The sequence below is a fragment of the Pristiophorus japonicus genome, chromosome 4 (genome assembly GCF_044704955.1).
Source record: "Pristiophorus japonicus isolate sPriJap1 chromosome 4, sPriJap1.hap1, whole genome shotgun sequence".
Classification (NCBI taxonomy): domain Eukaryota; kingdom Metazoa; phylum Chordata; class Chondrichthyes; family Pristiophoridae; genus Pristiophorus; species Pristiophorus japonicus.
The window spans coordinates 280,612,931-280,631,623 of record NC_091980.1 but is presented as its reverse complement, the minus strand read 5'-3'; the positions used below and the strand labels follow the sequence as shown (position 1 = coordinate 280,631,623).

The following is an 18,693-nucleotide window of genomic DNA, read 5'->3' as shown; positions in this document are numbered from 1 at the left end:
TATAACGGTGAACATTAACACGAGACATTGCATATCAATACTTTTCACTACCCCACAAAGCTCTTGCGGCTACATTCCCTGCCACTTGTGCACAAGGGCTGCATGCATGCATGCAGGACATGACATCATTAGTATATTGCATATTGCATTATAATTACAGGACATTACATCAGTTACTTATTTAAGTTTTTAATACTGTTTGACACATTACACATTACACATTACTCACTAGACGCATGGCTGAGTTCGGCCAGACCACGAATGGTGGCCGAACGGCTGTCATGTCCAATCAGCGCGGCCGCACACTCCTCAATTTCACTTAAAGGCTGCAGCTGAGCAGAGCCGCCTCCCCTCCGCCTTTGCTCGGAACGGTTGATAGATATCTTCTTCTGCAAACAAGAAAAGAGCATGGCATGGCATAAGCTGACGGACTTGGTCGTATCTTAATAAAAATTTGCATGCATCAGTAAAATATTAAATATAAAATTTGAAATAGAAATTGCAACTTACTGTTAACATGGTTTAACTCATACATTTAAAAATGACAAACTTAAATTCAATGCAGGAGATTCAATGTTCTAATCAAAAATTGCATGCAGCAGTAAAATATTAAATTTAAAATATAAAATGCAACTTACTCTTGCTGCTGCTGCGACCAAGCTAATCCAGCATTTTCTTTACTGGTCAGGCCCCCTTGCCTCATGGGATGCAGACGTTACTATATCTGCAATCTACCCCCCAAATTTCCCATGCACACCCCGTGTCAAGTCAGCCCACCTGGCATGCACCTCGTTCACCAGAGCCTCGTTTGCTTCATCACTGAAGGGTTTTTCCCTTTTCCTCCCTGAGTCAAATTCAGCTGACATTTTAATAGTACTTATAGTACTTATATTTATTTATATTTATAGCACTTATATTTATACTTATAATTGCAATTGATCTAATTCCCTCTCCTCTAACTCTCTGGCTTCCTCCACTCTCTCTCTCTCTCTCTCTCTCTCTTTCTCCTCCACCCTGTACCTTCTGAGCATGTGTGATGACTCCTGACCTCCTGAAATGTGGTAAAACCAGTTGGCCGAAAATAAATTTCACACGTGCAGAAGGCCGTTGCTAGGAAAGCTTTTGACTTCCTCGTTCGGTGGGCGAATGTGATATTGCCGAAAAATCAGATCGCCCATTCCACATCGCCGGCTTATGTCCGAGTGGAAACTCTTTTTAAAAAAAAAAAAAAAAAAATGGCCCATGTACCAGTGATCAGTAAGGCTGAGACGTCCTACATCGCTGGAACAAGGCCCATTTTTTGGGACGATGGCTACCTCGTGGAAAATGTAGCCCATAGATTCTAGGTTCCGGCTAAAGCACAAATGCCTGGAACTTCTGCAAGGGTTCTTGCCCCAGACTAAAACTGATGCTGGACTTTGTGGAATTTTGCGGGCTCCATGCCCCGCACCTCAAGTTTCTGATCTCTAAAACATCAGCGTGAGAAATTAGCGGGGTTAATTTTCATTTCTATCGCCTGATATTGAGGCAGTAATAGCATCAAAATGGGGTTGGAAGCCATACCGCCCCGACAAGGAGCCCGGCAACATTTTGAAAGGGTCATAGCCCCAGATGCCATTTTAGGTTGGAATGTGTTCTAACACAATATGGGACAATTAGCTACAGTATCACACCATGAGAGGCTAAAGACCCCAACAACAAAATAACAATTGATTACTCCCATTAACATGTTTTTGAAAACTGTTGGTGTTGCTCAGGGTAAGCTCAAAAATAAAATCTTTAGTTACAAATTAGCTGCTGGTCCTTTTAAGTTTTGCATTGACATTTGAAATAAAAACAATTAGTGTCTATCCCATTAAATATTGCTATTCATTACTGAAAAACACAAATTTACAAAAATTCTGATTTATTGAATAAACACAGTATACATAAAAAGCAGTCACTGGGATCTGAGCTAGGCCAAAGCTAAGCACATGCTGGTTTGATGATCTTTCTGTCAGACAGAGTGAGGACAGGATTATTATACCATTTTCTATTCATCGAGAGGATGTCTGATGTGCACAAGACCATCGCCATGTTTAAGAATGTTCCAATCCAGCTAATGAGAACATAAGAAGTAGAAACATAGAAACATAGAAAATAGGTGCAGGAGTAGGCCATTCGGCCCTTCGAGCCTGCTCTGCCATTCAATAAGATCATGGCTGATCTGCATAGACCTGTCCATTTCTGTTTATCCAATGTGGAGGGCACAAACCCTCTCCACATCAGTACAAATGCCAAAAACACAAGTCCAGAGACTCAGGTTGGTAGAGCGCAGCCTTCCTTCTGTCATAAGGTCCAAAATGGAGATGTTTGCTGACGATCATACAGTGTTCAGTTCCATTCACAATACCTCAGACAACGAAGCAGTCCATGCCTGCATGCAGCAAGACCTGGACAACATTCAGACTTGGGCTGATAAGTGGCAAATAACATTCACACCACACAAGTGCTAGGCAAAGACTATCTCCAAAAAGAGAGAGTCTAACCATCTCCCCATGATATACAATGGCATTACCATCATAGAATCCCCCAACTTAAGAATATAACAACATAAGAAATAGGAGCAGGAGTAGGCCATACAGCCCCTCGAGCCTGCTCCGCCATTTAATACGATCATGGCTGATCCGATCATGGACTCAGGTCCACCTCCCTGCTTGTTCCCCATAACCCCTTATTCCCTTATCGGTTAAGAAACTGTCTCTCTCTGTCTTAAATTTATTCAATGTCCCAGCTTCCACAACTCTCTGTGGTAGCGAATTGCACAGATTTACAACCCTCTGAGAGAAGAAATTCCTCCTCATCTCAGTTTTAAATGGACAGTCTCTTATTCTAAGATTATGCCCCCTATTTCTAGTCTCCCCTATCAGTGGAAACATGCTCTCTGCATCCACTTTATCAAGCCCCTCATAATCTTATATATTTCGATAAAATCACCTCTCATTCTTCTGAATTCCAATGAGTAGAGGCCCAACCTACTTAGCCTTTCCTCATACGTCAACCCCCTCATCTCTGGAATCAACCTAGTGAACCTTCTCTGAGCCTCCTCCAAAGCAAGTATATCCTTTCGTAAATATGGAAACCAAAACTGCACGCAGTATTCCAGGTGTGGCCTCACCAATACCCTGTGTAACTGTAACAAGACTTCTCTGATTTTTGCTCCATCCCCTTTGCAATAAAGGCCAAGATTCCATTGGCCTTCCTGATCACTTGCTGTACCTGCATACTAACCTTTTGTGTGGCCCTTTAACTGATTGCGGGGCCCATTCAATTGTGTGGTTATTCCCATTGAAAAGCCGATGAGCGACCTGCACACAACTTAGCAGGAATGTTGCTCACCACCACCTTCTCAAGGACTGTTGGGGATGGGCAATAAATGCAGGCCTTGCCAATGACACCTACATCAACAATAACAACATCTTGTATTTATATAGCACCTTTAACTTAGTAAAGCATCACAAGGCGCTTCACTGGAGTGTTACAAAAATAAATCAATTTAAATTTAACACCGAGCCACATAAGAAATTACGGCAGATGACCAAAAGCTTTGTCAATGAGGTAAGTTTTAATGGGAGTCTTAAAGGAGGAAAGAGAGGTAGAGAGGTAGAGAGGTGGAGAGGTTTAGAGAGGGATTTGCTGAGCTTAGGACCCAAGCAGCTGAAGACACGGCCACCAATGGTTGAGCCGTTATAATCTGGGATGCTCAAAAGAATTTGAGGAGCACAGATATCTTGGGGGTTGGGGGGTGGTTGTGAGGCTGAGCATTCACAACCTGTGAATGAATTTATTTTTTTAAAAAGCACGAAACACTGGCAAGCTTCCCACTGCATATTCAGCCAGGACCACCCATCTGTCAGGAAATTGGTTTGCAAAGAATTGAGTGGGAGGAGCCCCAGCCCTGAGTGACAGTTCTATTGCTCTCGGTTGCATTAGTGAGCTAGGTTGGTTTGTTAATAAGTAACTATGTCTGAGATTCAGATAAGAAGAATGAAATAAACTCCCTTTTGTTTTTTATTGATATGTTGTGGTGTGAAACCTGGGATTCAAAACTTTCATATAATCATAACAAATCTTTTTTGCTTATGGCATCATTGGGTACATTGTTTTATAAGGATATGCATATTATAACAATTAAAATTCAATTGATGTCTTATTATCCTAAAGTATAGGTGTGAATCCCTTTAACTATTTGTCAAGTTCGAATTAATTGACATGCTGAAGATACTGTATGCTCAGTTGTTGGAGAGTTTGTCTGTATGCTATTTTTCAAGTGCACACATTTCCATTACAGTGTATATTAGTTGATCATCTGTGGCATTGTTCATTCAGCGATGATGCTGTACCAAGAGATTGTTAATGTGTGGAAGTGAGGCAATGGTGTACATCAGAAGGATCTGCCGTGAGCAAGTGAAGCAAGTGTTTTTTTGCTTGGTTCCATATCACAGTAACTTAAATATATTTACATGAACAATCACTATTTAGTTGAGGAGATTTACTGGAAGAGTTCGAGGAACAGTTAAGAAAATTATACATGCCCGACTTTTGCTGTGATGATGGAACAGCTTTCGCCATTCACCTTGCATACAGTTGCCTAAAGACTTTCCGCGGGCTTGTCAATGAGATTCCTGATGCGATGTGGCGCCCTCTACAGGGGATCTGTGGTATATGTCAGCAGTAAAAGCAGTAAAACCAAGCAGATTGAAGAATCCTCACTGAGCCACGCAGAATGTAAAGCAGGAAGTAAAAAATGAAATATAAATTACATTTAAATCATCACACAGGAAGTGGAATAAAGATTGGGATGCATACATGGGATTAAGGGACATAAAAGAGAGAAACTAACAAAATTTATTTAATTAAAAAAAAATCTACAGCATTAATTTTCTTCTGAGAATAAGAGACTCCACACTTATAAAATTTTCAGGGCCAGAGAGGTTGTTAAGCAGTAATTAACACTTATTATGCTGTTTAAAAACTCAAGTTACTCCTGATTGAACAAGCCCTAACTTTTTTGTGTGTCTTTAGTGCAAGATTAGTGGGTAATTACCCTAAGTTCACACCATTACAGTGATCTCTGTGCAGATTGCATCAGCAAAGACTGCAACAGTGCATGCTATGGAGGAGCAGGGTATCACTGACAGCACCTTACGGATTTCTGTATTTAACTGCGCATGTGCAGACGCCAGAATTTTCTGTCAGTTTTACCCTATGGTAACTCTACAGGGTATTGGTGAGGCCAGTTTTAGTCTCCATATTTAAGGAAGGATATACTTGCATTGAAGGCTGTTCAGAGAAGGTTCACTTGGTTGATTCTGGAGATGAGGGTTTTGGCTTATGAAGATAGGTTGAGTACGTTGGGCCGAGACTCATTGGAGTTCAGAAGAATGAGAGGAGATCTTATTGAAACATATAAGATAATGAGGGGGCTAAACAAGGTGAATGCTGAGAGAGAATATTTCCACTCATAGGGGAAATTAAAACTAGGAGACATAGGGCCCAAGTTTCCACATGATTTGTGCCTGATATTTAGGAGCAACTGGTGGAGAACAGACTATCTTAGAAATCGCAATTCTCCACATTTTTTTTTTCTGCAGTTCTAGGCAGGTAGAACAGTTCCACTTTGGAACAGAATTTTTTCTTCAAAAGGGGGCGTGTCCGGCCACTGACGCCTGATTTGAAAGTTTCCACAGTGAAAACGGACTCCAAACTAACTTAGAATGGAGCAAGTGAAGATTTTTGTAGAACTGAAAAAACCTGTTCTACACATTAAAAAATCAGGCGCAGGTTACAAATTAGGCGTCCAGAACGAGGTGGGGGAGGGGCGGAAGGGAAGTCATTAAATTCTATAATAAATCCTTATTTATACTCCTACAAATATTATACAAATAAATCCAATCTGAATAAACATTTATAAGCAAAGAAAAGATTAAATAAACCATCCCTACCTGTGTGAAAGTGCTTCAGCCATCGTTCGTTCTCGCGGGGGGGGGAGGTGGGGGGAGGTGGGGGGAGGTGGGGGGAGCCGTTCCGTTCGTTCCCGTGGGGGGGAGAGGGGGGGGAGCCGTTCCGTTCGTTCCCGACGGCGGGCGGGGGTGGGGAGGGAAATGGCTGCCTCAACTTTCTGAGGCTTCCTGCACCTTCTCACTGCTACAAGAAGCCTCAGTGCTGATCATGGAAGGGCAATGTGCTTTTATTAAAAAATGTTCAAAAATTAAACAGTTACAAAAATGGCCGAGTGCCAATGTTTCCTTCACACTGCGTGTGCGCGAATGCTCCAACGCGCATGCGCAGCGTTGCCGGCAGGAAAAAAACTAATTTAAACGGTACCCACTCCCTCCCACTTACAAAATCGGCGCTGTTGTAGGCTCCGCCCCCCTGGGCGCTGCGCCAGGCGACAAGGAGCTGCAGGGCGCTCGAGAATAGCGCGGTTTTTTTTAGGCGCTGTTTTAGGCGCGAAAAATGGGCGCCCAGCTCGGAAGGGCGCCCGTTTTTTATCGTGTGGAAACTTGGGCCCATTGTCTCAGAATAAGGGACCGCCCATTTAAAACTGAGATGAGGAGGAATTTGTTCTCTGAGGGTTGTAAATCTATGGCATTCTCTGCCCCAGCGAGCTGTGGAGGCTGGGTCATTGAATATATATAAGGCGGAGATAGATTTTTGAGCGATAAGGGAATAAAGCGTTATGGGGAGCGGGCAGGGAAGTGGAGCTGAGTCCGCGATCAGATCAGCCATGATCTTATTAAATGGCGGAGCAGACTCGAGGGGCCAGTTGTTCTACTCCTCCTATTTCTTATGTTCTTATGCAACAGTTAACGCTAACAGGCTTGACCCTATTAGTATAGCAAAATACGGGCCTCGATTGCTTTAAGAAACATAATTGGATAAACAAATAGATATCGACCTTGTATCAATACTGATTTGTATATATACGCACAAAAATAAAGCAAGGCTCGTGCCGAGTCAGAATTGGAAATCCAATGCTCTTGATAAGTGGCAGTGGGCTGCTTATCAGCATGGTAGAAAGGCATGCTTTTGAGACCTAACACTACCCAGACAATTTTGGCAATCTAGATGCTGGACGTGTATCATGTGCATGTAAATGAAGGACACAATTGCAATAATGTTTTGATTTTCAAAGTGATCCCTTTGTTTTATGCATTTCATGCCTTTGAACTTTAAAGTCAGGCCTACCTTGGATCAGCAGAGAGACTCTAAATTCAGCCAAGAAAGCTCTTCACAGTGCTCAAGGTCAAGGATAAATAACATGGACCATTTTGTGTACTGAGCACAATACTACACTGATTAAAAAGTAAACATAGGCTAATGTTCCACTGATGCAACATAATCCATCCATCTATGCTCTATCATGTAACTTATAGAGGGTTTAATATTCTGCAAGGACTATATATGACAGTTTCTGAGTTCCTGTTTATCTTAAATCAATTTAAGTCTGCACTGATTTACGTGGTTAGTTCAAGTTGTATTGCAAACTATATATTACTAACTAGGGTGTAAATGAAACCATGTTGCTTTGAATTACGAGTTTTGAAAGAAAACTAGGTGTTTTCTCTTTAAATAAGTAAAAGTTGAACTGTCAACATTTTTCAGAGAATGCTCACCCACTTACACGCACCCACTTACCCACTAATCTCTTATGGACGTTTTTTTTATTGATGAATGTACAATGATCTGAAAAACACTGATTTTAGGAGAGGAAACTGTAAAGTCCTGTCCCCTCAGTACAGATTCACACGAGGCATGTAGTGAAGTCAAGGTCACTCTGGACCTGCACCTTTATTTCACAGCTCTGGAATGCTGCACTTGCCTGAGACCTGTCCTTATATACCTGTCTCTTGCAAGTGCACCCCTGGTGGTAAAGTATGCTGGTGGTTACAGGTCATATCTTATTACAGTCATGTATTGCATGTTAGGATACAGTTATATATAATAATGTAAGATACATGACAGAAACAATCCCCGTTCACAGTGAATAAGGGAAAGTTATATTGTATACTCTATGATTGAGAGTTTAGAATAAGTGCTGTTAGTTCTTACTGAATGATGGATAAAGGCTTCTCTGGTATTATGGTATCACTCAGAATGAAATACATTCTCAGAACCATCTGCATGTATAAGACAACCACATCTCAAATATACATTAATTAAAGCTGCTCTCAGCTGCATGCATAACTCCACTTTCAGAATTATGAACCTACACTTTCATCTGAATAGGGTGCACATAGGCCTTCATTCATGTCCCCAAACACTGACTTTACAGTTAAGTCACTGTAATCGCCGGTTAAAATATGGTAATATCATTACTGGCTTGGCGGAGGAAATCGTTGAGGGGGCCCGTGTGATATCCATACAAGCAGCATAATGGTGGTATTGCCAGGAAGATTAATTAACGAAAAGAACTTGCATTTGTATATAGTAACTTGCATAGTGTCCCAGAGTGCTTCACAGCCAATTAAGTACTTTTGAAGCGCAGCCAGTGTTAGGGAATTCGGCAGCCAATTTACACACAGTAAGATCCCACAAAAAGCAAGGAGATAAATGACTAGATAATCCGTTTTACTAATGTTGATTGAGGGATAAATGTTGGCCTGGTCACTGGGAGAACATCTTCCATTAGTGCCATGGTATCTTTTATTTCCACCTGAGAGTGCAGGCAGAGACTTTGTTTTACATCTTATCCAACAGACGGCATCCCGGACAGTGCACTAACACCATCCGTACTGCGCTGAAGTGTTAGTCTATATTATGTACGTAAATCTTTGGATTGGGTCTCATCTGAATATACATTTAATTTAAACTGTTCTCAGCTACATTCAAAGCTAAACTTTCATCTAATAGGGTACACATAGACTACCCCAAAATATATCAAATATCACAGGGGATTGGGGACGGTTAGTCCTTTCCTCTCTGAGGCCAGACTGACTGAGTGAAAGTCTCTTCTTGCACATCTTTAAGGCTCTAAACTTGAGTTTGAACTCAAGTCTACAGTTATTTAGTTTTAACAGGAAATGATCCCAGGAATAAAATGCCCATTTTGCTTACTATGACCTACATTTATACATCTATGCATTACAGAGCCAAGTAAACAAAGCATGTCCAAGTCAATTTTTGTAATCAGTAATGTGTTTTAATAATGAACTCTGTAATACACAATGTTTAATGTATGAAGTAACTAGTTACATCTGTTCGTGTGGATATTTGGCCAGACTATAAAATAAAATCCAAGAGGAAAAAAACTGGCATGTCTTATTTTCTGTTGCTGTGCTAATTTTCCATGGAATGTTGGCTCACAAAGTACATTTATTTTATTATAGTCAAAACTCTATGGAAACTTCGATGAGATGGCTTCAGAATGCAAACCAGAGCCACTGATACAATCTTACCCAGAACACATTTCAGTAAAGAGATGCACTGCCCACCCCCTGACCCATTTGTTGAAAAATACAATCCAACGCCCTAATTTCTTCATAAAACAGCACTACCATATGCATATAGGAATGTAGGAATAGGAGTTGCCCATTTTGTTCCATATCTTTTAATAGCCTTCCCAAGCTAAAACCTATCAATCTCAGTCTTCAAAATTTAAATTGACCCAGCATTCACAGCCTTTTGGAGGAGCTAGTTCCAGGTTTCCACTACCTTTTGTGTGAAAAGACACTTCTTGATTTTACTCCTAATTGGCCGAGCTCTATTTTTAAGATTATATCTTATTGCGCTGGAAGCCCCACCAAAGGAAATAGTGTCTCTGTATCTATCCTATCGAATCCCTTCATCATTTTGAACACCTCAATTAAAACACTCCTCAACCTTCCATACTCGATGGAATACGAGCCAAGTTTATGCATCCTGTTATCATAATTTAACACTTTAAGCTCTGAGATCATTCTGATGAATAGCCCAGTATCTTTAAGAAATATGGGAGAATAAAAAGAATGAAAGAACTTACATTTATATCGCGCATTTCACAATCTCAGGACATCCCAAGCATTAAACAGCCAATGGAGTACTTATTGAAATGTAGTCACTGTTGTAATGCAGGGAACACAGCTGCTAATTTGTGCTCAACAAAGTCCCACCAATTGCAATGAGATAAATGATCAATTAAATGGTTTTTTTGATGTTGGCTGAGGGATAACTGTTGGCCAGGACACCAGGAGAACTCCCCTGCTCTTTTATGTCCACCTGAGAGGACACATGGGAACTCGGTTTAATGTCTCATCCGAAAGAAGGTATCTTGTGACAGTACAACACTCCCTCAGTACTGCGTTGAAGTGCCAGCTGAGATTATGTGCTCAAGTCCCAGAGTGAGGCTTAAGACCACAATCTTCTGACTCAGAGGCGAGCAAGCTAGCACTGAGCCAAGAATGCCTGTCTTTCTCCATAATTAGCAATTCTTTATAAAATCACATCCTCTTAAATTGCACATTTAGAAGACACATGTTGCCTCAATTTTGTTGGCAGATTGTTAAATATAGAGAAAAATGTACTTTTATTTTTAATTTAAAAAATATAATAATTGTCATCCCTGCTGAACCCCCATAATGCAAACTTTTCACATCTCACCCAAGTGGCTCATTTTAACATGACCCTAGAGATTGATGCTGAATTTTCCTCTGCTAACTCGCATTGGATGGCATAGTGATGGAAATATTGGTAAAATGGGGAGGGGAGGTCTATCGCCACCACCTTGAATGTACTTCCCCTTGCCTCCACTGGAACCATTTAGCTTGCCCTGTCCCACTCTCAACATGGAAATACTTGGTGGAAGGGGGAGGCCCGAACTGGTCTACTAGACCACCTCTGAGGTATCAGCAGGCAAAGCTAATTCAGCAACATGGAACAAGTGAAAGGTCACAGCCTGTAAGTTGCAATGGGACAGTATTTCCTGTTGTTTTTCTGTCCCCGACCAGAAATGCGCATTCTGCAGTTGTCTGGGGTGGCACAGTAGAAATCAGAAGCTCACTGTGCGGGAAAATAAGAGCACTGACTTGGGTTGCCAACTGTGATTGGATATATTCCTGGAGGTGTCATCTCCAATCACCCCACCCCCACACTCCTGCCATTGGTTGCCTGAAATGTCCATACTTGTTCTGCATCGTCTTCCCAGCAAATAGAAAAGTGAATAGACTCTTCATTACCCAACTGGGTGATTCTTGACTGTCAGTCAAACAGCCTGGTTTCTCACATCCATTATTTTTTATAACTAGAAACGAAAACTATTCAAAGAAATAAAATTTAAAAACACTTTTTTTATTGCCCCTTTGATTTTTCTGCTGGGTTGCTGTAACAGTGTCCTGGAGATTAGTGTATAATTCCTGGAGACTGCAGGGCAATCCTGGAGGTTTGGCAACTCGAACACAGACCCACCTTCTATTGCTCTGGTGCAATATGTTGGACCAGTCCTGAGAGAGGCCTTCAAGCAAGGCATTGCTTGGAACTACAATCCTTGATTTTATAAAAGTCAATACCACCGTTATGTGCCAATGTGCTCCGAGACTTACTGCAGGCAATATTCATTGCCAGCGAAGACCACAGAATCATCTCTAATATTTAATATTTAAACAAAACTAAAAATGTGTTGCACTGCTAGAGCCTTAAAAAAAAAAAAAATCTATTACTTAATTCTTGCCAATGGTTAGCGCAGAATCATATACCCTATTTGTAAGGCTTTAACTATTGAACAGCAATCGCTTTAAATTTGCAATTTTAAACATCTCAATTAATAAGAACACTTTTGTCTGGGTATGAACCTTGCACAATTACTGTGTCACATATCTGCGTGAGTTTTTAAATTCCCAAGTATCTTCTCTTATCAGTTCCTCTTGCTCGGGTGCATTTCAATAGCTTTGGTGTGGTAGGGAATTTGTACAAACAGTGATTTCTACGAGCCTGTCTAATCTTCCCAGGTTTCGAAGAAATTAGCCATAAATCAGTACAGGCTTCTACAAACATCCTGGGAAATTTGAACAAGCCTGTTCTCATCAACGGCTTGTACAGATTTCCTGTTGTACTGTTAGCACCTCACCAAGTGACTTTTCTTTGTGTGAGTTTAGGTACTTCAACAGTATACACAAGTCTTGCATTTCAACTACAGGCACAGACTATTTACTTGGGAAAGGACCAGGCTAGATCATAGGTAAGTCCCATTCCGTCCTTATTCAGCATCCTCACAAATATATTGTCCAACAAGACTAACTGTACAGCAATCAGACTAATTTATCTTTTCTTTTTCCCTAGTCCAGGTGCACACAGGCCAATACCGTGCCCCAACTGTGCACGGTCTTTCTGCTTGTGATATGTACTTTTAGATTTTTCAATAGAAACTGACTAAGTTGCCCAATGGTGGACGAACAATGTATTGCACTTCATCTAATAGATGAGCTAACATCATTAAAGAAATGGACCCAGAAATTTCCACGAGACGCTCCTGATCTCCCCGCATAATTTCAACAGAAGGTTGGCTGAAAGCCCGGAAACAAACGATGCAAAACGGACACGTTTAACTGTTTACGTCATTTCTCCGGGGACTCTGCCAAACTCCCACTGGAAAACCCCACAGAAGTTCCAGCCAATGACATCCCAAAAAACAGGAATGAAAAACATCTATAGCAAGATGCTGCTGGCCATGTGTGATGCACGAGTCATGTGTGGATAGAAGAGTAGGTTGCCATTTTGCTGTGGCTGGCTGTTAGCTTTGTTTTACTCTCTTTTGCTATTCCAGGGCATATCAATAATTTCTTAAATCTCCTTTGATGAAACTGAGCATGCCAATCTTTGGAATTCCAGTTTCATTGTCCAGCTGTTCAAAAATAACAGTAAAGTGACTCCGCTATGAGATAAATATCTCGGTGAGTTTATGCACTTGCAGGAGGACTTAGTGGTTCAAGTAGATTTTCTTGTGACCTTGGGAAGGATGCTGAAAAGATCATTTCCTGAGCATTAATATTCCACAGTTCCAGACATCCCCTCACTCGGTGACCTTTTGCTGGATTTTCACGACACTCTCTGACTAACACAGTCTTTTTGTTGAAGCTTAATGTTTTCACAGCTTGTTGCAGATGACCAGGATCTAGCCAGCTGAAGCACTGATCTGAATTTCTTTCCATCTTTAACTTTCTACCGACTGAGTTATTTTACTTAAATAAATAACACAAAACTTGGACAAACCCCATCCACTTGGCGAAAATTAAATGCTGTATTCCTTTTGAACTATTACTCTGCGCCAACATTGCTGTAATAAGCAGAACCATATTAGTAGCCCTAATTTTAAAGAATAATGTAAATCTCCTATTACTTTAATACACTGAGAGCCTTTGCCCTGTTGTTTCTATATCACGTTGAATAATTGTTATAATTAAACTTTTCCTGTGCAGCATATCTGGCATCTATGCCTTGACTGTCGGCTTTCTTCCACGTCATTGGTTAGGGCTCCCTGCTTTTCTCCCTTCTAATTGGTTACTTTGTACTTTTGTTATACACCAATCATATGGCACAAAACCTTCCTCCTCAATTTCAATGTCCCCTCCAATCACTTTTCAACAAAAGATTTCACATTCCAACAGGGAACATTCTTCAAAATAGAGCTGCCATGATGGTTTCCCACAAAGTTTATTGTATACCTAAAGTTCAAACCATAGCGCCTAACATTAAAATAAAACTCAAACTCAGCCATAAATTGGGGCTAGTGACACCACTCCTCCCCCTCACAAACTGTTCAACATACCCTGCTCTGCCGCTGAATATTCTAGACTGTGGCTACATTGTACGCCCATACTTCATGAGCTCCAGCTGGCCAGCTTGCTCTCTATATTCAGCAGGCCAAAAGCCCTGATACTAAAGAATAAAATGCAAAGGAAAGATTAGATTTTTCTTACGCAGAGCTTTCAATTCTCTACCAGAAGCGGTTGTGGAAGCAGAATCCATAATCGCTTTGAAAGGGAAGTGGGTAAATATTTGAAAAAAAAAATTAAAAGGGTAGGGGGAAAGGAGTATGGAAATGGGACTAAATGAATAGCTCTTTGAAACAGGTGGCACAGGCACAATGGGTCGGATGGCCTCCTGTGCTGTAAAACTCTATGATGAAAAGAATTATAATTCTGAGCAGCCACTGTATGCACAAAGAAACTTACTTAATTCTTCACAGAACCAGTGGTTTCCTTGTATGCATATTAAGAAAAGTCAATACCGTCTGAACAAATACCTAACCATACTTATTTCAGGTGGAGACAGAAAATGGACATATTTGGCGATTGTGAAATATAAGAGGTGGGGACAGGATGCGCCAAGAGAGTTTTATTTGTAATGTAGTTGCGCTCAAGCAGCAGGGATGATGGGAGAGAGGGCGCAAATACAGCAGAACTACAGAGACAGGTAGAGGCTGAGGAGCTAAAGAGAGACATTAGTAAAGATATGAATGACGGGGATTACAACATAGCAGAGGGAGAGGATAGAGAAAATAACAGAGAAACTGCAGAGAGAAAGAGGCAGAGAAACATGGATGGAAAGAGATAGCCAGAGAGAGAGGGAGAGATGGTATGAAAGAGCGAAAGGTAGGATTGTAAAGAGAGGAAGCAATTTTTTTTAATGTATTCGTTCATGGGATGTGGGCATTGATGGCCTTTATTGCGCATCCCTAATTGTCCTTGAGAAGGTGGTGGTGAACCGCCTTCTTGAACTGCTGTCTTTGTAGCGATTTGGTACAACTGAGTGGCTTGCTAGGCCATTTCAGAGGGCAGTTAAGAGTCAACCACATTTCTTTGGGTCTGGAGTCACATATAGGCCAGACCAAGTAAGGACGGCAGGTTTCCTTCCCTAAAGGAAGTAGTGAACCAGATGGGTCAACATTACTGACACTAGCTCTGTAATTTTACATTCACTTAATCAACTGAATTTAAATTTCCCAGCTACTGTGCTGGGATTTGAGCTACATGCACTCCGGATTATTAGTCCAGGCTTCTGGATTATTAGTCCAATAACATAACTACTATGCTACCATTCCCATGTGCAGAGAGGCAAGTAGACATCCAGAGAAAGAGTAAGGAAATGTATCAGAAATTGTAGAAATACAGAGGAAAGCAGAGAAAACATAGGAACCGCAGACAGAATACAGACAGGGCCAGGCCTCATTCCTGTGTATGTAGATATCAGACAGAATATATGACATGGACTAGAAAGCGAGAGAGAAAACAGTAACCAGATAAAGAATGAAGAGGGAGAGCGATCTTCTTGGGCATTCAGTTGAGAGGGAGAGAGAGAAGCCAAGTGCTTGTTGTGTGGAGGAAACCGAGAAAATAAAGGAACAGAGACCAAGAGAGACCATATTGGGAGGAGGGGAAAGATAAAGAGAACCTGTTGAACAGGCGGAAAGCTAACAGAGAGAAAGACTCTGTTATGTGGGGTGATGGGAGAGAAATTGTTGAGGGGGATCTAGCTCTTGGAGGAGGTGGAGAGATAGAGATACACTGTTGCACAGAGGGTACCTCTGACTTGGAATGGAGCAGGTGCTCTTGTAGTTCAGTGGGTCCATGCATAAAACAGCATATCTCCTGACTTACTGGTGACTAGTGCTGTGGGAGATCCACTACCTTTATAAATAACGGTTCAATGTCCATATAGTAATAGGTTTAATTAGAGATATGCTGTAACAGATTTCATCTGCTGTGAATCATTCAACTGCTGCAAGGCAAATTAGACTTTAAATATTGGAAACAGCATTATAATGAAAAAGTAGTAGCATCTATTTAATTTTTCTGCAGAAGTTATTGCTTGATCATGTACTGCTATAGGAGTCAGAAAGTAAAATGAACTATGTGGTAAATGAGTATTTAGGACCTTGAAATTATGCCGTGTGAATATTAGCTTACGAATGCTGAACACATTCATGAAAATCCCTTTGTTCACTATTTGAACAGAGGGGTTAGCCAATTTTAAACTGGTTTAAGTAGCAAAGACATTTTATACAAATGCCTTGTGTTTGCTTGTTGAAATTTGCACAGCATAATTGCAAAGCCTGAATCTTGTCAATTTAGTATATGATCAGACCGATCTTAAGTCATAAACTGCTTCATCACTGACATTTGCAAGATTATATGAAGGGATAGGAATTTGCTGTCTCCCAGATAGATACTGTAATCATGAATTATACACTGATTATACCGCAACCAACAACTCCCACCACCGTCCAAAAGTTCATGCAACATTAGTGACATTTAGAAAAGTAGCAGCTGGACTGACATCCAGAGTAGAAATATAAACGGAAATGTGAAACCTGAGCACAAAATGAGCAACACATAAAGAATGAGCAATATAAACAGTGCAATTAAAATCAAACACTGACAGTGATCCCTTCCATTTAGCTCCAAGCTCTAACAAAATCTGTTTCAGAGAGTTAAATGGTTGACCTGAAAAATATCTGACAGCGTTGATTCTGAGTTGCAAATTGCTCAGACCTCTGCTTTTGGAAAAAGGTTTTCAAAATATATTATTATTCTGATTATTGAGGTATAGAACCAGAAGCTGTCAATGTGAAAATATATCGTCCAGCACGCCGTGATGATACAGCTGCATGCAGCAGATGACATCCACATTTAGCACTTTGCTTCCCTTAAATGCCGACATCTATGTCAAATGTAATTTCAAATCTAATTTAGGGTATTTCTTCTGTAAAATGAAAACTCACAGTTAATATTACAATTGTTTTTTTTTTTAACATCATTATATTCTACTGCATCCTTCTGCTCCAGTCATCAGTCATCATCTTCTGCCCACCATGTCTGTGAACCAGAATTCCCAATCCTGGGTGAACTTCCACCCACAGTAGAGAGTGCTGGAAATCACTAGCAGGATGGCTGGTGGCTGGGAGCTCAAGAGCAGCAATAAATTTGGTCTGCAGTTAGGGACTTGTCGATAGTGGACCCAGGACGCTGTCTCCCAGACAGATATTACAGTTGTGAGATACACAGAGATTATACTGCAAACAACAGTGCAGCTGTCAGTAGCTGAGAATAGTCAATAATAAGAGAAGTATCATTTATATCAGCTTATATTTGATCTTCAGCACACAAATACTAAATCCCACAGTTTTGTTTTGCACATTATTCCCTTTCTTTATGAAGTCTACTCATGTCATGTCATATCCATGGCAGATGGTTACAGGCAAACTTTCTATCTGATGCCAAAGGGAAAATTTTTGCATAATTTTCCCTCGGGATTAGGTAAATGAGGTGGAATAAATAATAGAGCATATTTTGCAATTTGTGCAATGAGCAAGCTAAATAGACCAAAAGATATAGATATGTGAAGAGAAAAAGATTAATAAAGACAAATGTAGGTGCCTTGCAATCAGAAACAGGTGAATTTATAATCGGGAACAAAGAAATGGCAGACCATTTTTTTGTTCTGTCTTCACTAAGGAAGACACAAATAGCCTTCCGGAAATACTCGGGGACCGAGGGTCTAGCGAGAAGGAGGAACTGAAGGAAATCCTTATTAGTCAGGAAATTGTGTTAGGGAAATTGATGCGATTGAAGGCCGATAAATCTATAGGGCCTGATAGTCTGCAGCCCAGAGTACTTAAGGAAGTGGCCCTAGAAATAGTGGATGCATTGGTGGTCATTTTCCAACATTCTGTAGATTCTGGATCAGTTCCTATGGATTGGAGGGTAGCTAATGTAACACCACTTTTTAAAAAAGGAGGGAGAGAGAAAGCAGGGAATTATAGACCGGTTAGCTTGACATCGGTAGTGGGGAAAATGTTGGAATCAATTATTAAAGATGTAATAGCAGCGCATTTGGAAAGCAGTGACAGGATCAGTCCAAGTTAGCATGAATTTATGAAGGGGAAATCATGCTTGACAAATCTTCTGGATTTTTTGGGGGATGTAACTTGTAGAGTGGACAAGGGAGAACCAGTGGATGTGGTGTATTTGGACTTTGAAAAGGCTTTTGACAAGGTCCCACACAAGAGATTAGTGTGCAAAATTAAAGCACATGTTACTGGGGGTAATATATTGACTTAGATAGAGAATTGGTTGGCAGACAGAAAGCAAAGAGTACGAATAAACAGGTCCTTTTCAGAACGGCAGGCAGTGACTAGTGTGGTACCACAAGGTTCAGTGCTGGGACCCTGCTATTTGCAATATATATTAATGATTTGGATGAAAGAATTGAATGTAATATCTCCAAGTTTGTAGATGATACTAAGCTGGGTGGCAGTCTGAGCTGTGAGGAGGATGCTAAGAGGCTGCAGGGTGACTTGGACAGGTTAGGTGAGTGGGCAAATGCATGGCAGGTGCAGTATAATGTAGATAAATGTGAGGTCATCCACTTTGGTGGCAAAAACAGGGAGGCAGAATATTATCTGAATGGTGACAGATTAGGAAGAGAGGAGGTGCAATGAGACCTGGGTGTCATGGTACATTAGTCATTGAAAGTTGGCATGCAGGTACAGCAGGCGGTGAAGAAGGCAAATGGCATGTTGGCCTTCATAGCTAGGGGATTTGAGTATCGTGGCAGGGAGGTCTTACTCCAGTTCTACAGGGCCTTGGTGAGGCCACACCTTGAATATTGTGTACAGTTTTGTTCTCCTAATCTGTGGAAGGACATTCTTGCTATTGAGGAAGTGCAGCGAAGGTTCAC

The 18,693-nt window shown here is 40.9% G+C and overlaps 1 protein-coding gene across 2 annotated transcripts in view; it reads left to right on the top strand.

The window, feature by feature from the left end:
• LOC139263449 (leucine-rich repeat transmembrane protein FLRT2) overlaps window positions 1–18,693 on the top strand; it is an 82,607-nt gene that overhangs the window by 39,757 nt on the left and 24,157 nt on the right. The window contains exon 1 of one of the 2 annotated variants that reach the window (XM_070879550.1): window positions 12,648–12,716. The exons of the other annotated variant lie outside the window; for it this stretch is intronic. The gene's annotated coding sequence lies outside the window, so the exon portion shown is untranslated. Of the gene's footprint in view, window positions 1–12,647; window positions 12,717–18,693 lie in introns of those variants that run through there. 2 annotated transcript variants of the gene reach the window in all.